Here is a 1,812-nt window from a genome sequence, read left to right as displayed (position 1 = left end):
TGGACTATTAAGAACTAAATGTCTTCACAAGAATAGAAAGGTGAGAAATCGCTGGTCTTTGCTTCTAAATGGGTTTATGGTGAAGTTATAACTGAGTTTGTGTTAGTGGCAGATCAGAGATGTGGTGGTGAAAATGTTGGAGCTAAACCTTATTTAGGAATCAGATGTAGACAGTCCAGAGTGAGGTGTTAGAGGATGATAATAGGGAATAGAAAATGTGCTGGTTATTTATTGTTGGATAAATCTGTTTTGCTTTCAAATCAATAACTTGATCGCTGAAGATCTGGATTAAACTTTCTTTTTATTTTTTTCTCTCTCTCCCACCTCCCCACATCTGCTCATACTCAACACAACAGCAGCTCTTTCAATCTCGTCCTCCTCAGACATGATGTGCTGCTGCTGCACCACCATCACCACCTCCACCACTGGATTCCACATAGGGAGGGGGGAAGAAGAACAAGAAGCAGAAGAATGAGAAAAGAAAAAAAAATCCACTGCAGTTTCCATGGAGACCAAGCCATATCATAGTAAGATAAAATAAATGTTGATTTAGAGAAAACAGTTGTCCTCACTGCCTCGGCTGACCTCTCGCCTGACTGCAGCCAAAAGCCTCACAATGAACCGTGGGGAAGAAGTGCCAACAGCCTGCAGAGCAGAGCAGAGCAGAGCAGAGCAGAGAGGGAGGGAGGGAAGAAAAGAAAAGAAAAGAAAAGAAAAGAAAAGAAAAGAAAAGAAAAGAAAAGAAAAGAAAAGTCAATTCAGTAAACTTAATCGCCCCAAGGTTTGTATTTGCTATTGACATGTAAATGTTATGCATATAATAACTGATCTTTTCTCCTAATTACGTAAAGCTGTCAACACAACGCTTGGGGCACATGTTTCTCTAACATTTGCACATACAGTATCCAACAACATATGCACATACAGTAAACACTGTATGTATATTATGAACATATGAACTTTATTTTCTTAAAGCAGCAGCAACAGCACTGCCATACGTACAAACAACAACTTGAAATGAACAGTAACATTTATTAGGATAAGGAGTTTTACTTTTAATAGCTCATATTCTAATATAATTTCATTTAATTTTGATTTATTCCATTCATGGTTTACATACTAAACACGATTGCACATATTTACATGATGTACACATAATCACCATAAATGAAAAGGAGCAGGATGAAGAAACACTTATAGTACCTGCCCCTTTCTATAGTTATAATTGCATTGGCTTCATATCAACACCAATATTATACACTTTAAAGATGATGAAACATATAATAATAACAAGAAAACAAACAAGCAAAATAGCAGTGGACACAGCTCGTCTATCATTATTGAGGGTGCTGCATACGTGGCAGCTATTAATATATATTTCTGTTCTGGTGGCAACAGTACTGATGTGTGTGTGTGTGTGTGATATGTCAGTCTAGAAACATGTTCTCATGTGTGTAACCACTTTCTATTTCAGTTCAGGGGATGAAAAGCTTATTTACAGTCTCTCTGCTGCAGCTCTGCAGACATAAAGTGTAATCACCACATCATTCCATACTGTGCAGCACAAAAGTAAAAAAAAAAAAAAAAAAAAAGGCCATCACTCACTCATCACTCAAACCCACAAATGAGAGCAGCAGTGACTCCACAATGACAGTGACCACTTCATAAAGTAGATCCTCACTCTGAATCCTGAAACTATGCAGATAACAGGAAGTGCGCCGAGACACAATGTGCTGCAGAGAGACGCCATACGTCCTTTGAGTTAAGTGCTTTTGTTCTTTAAACGGTTGATGCTAAATTTGTGCTGACATT

This window comes from Trachurus trachurus (genome assembly GCF_905171665.1).
Source record: "Trachurus trachurus genome assembly, chromosome: 14".
Classification (NCBI taxonomy): domain Eukaryota; kingdom Metazoa; phylum Chordata; class Actinopteri; order Carangiformes; family Carangidae; genus Trachurus; species Trachurus trachurus.
The sequence above is the reverse complement of the archived record's forward strand: the minus strand, read 5'-3'. Positions refer to the sequence as shown.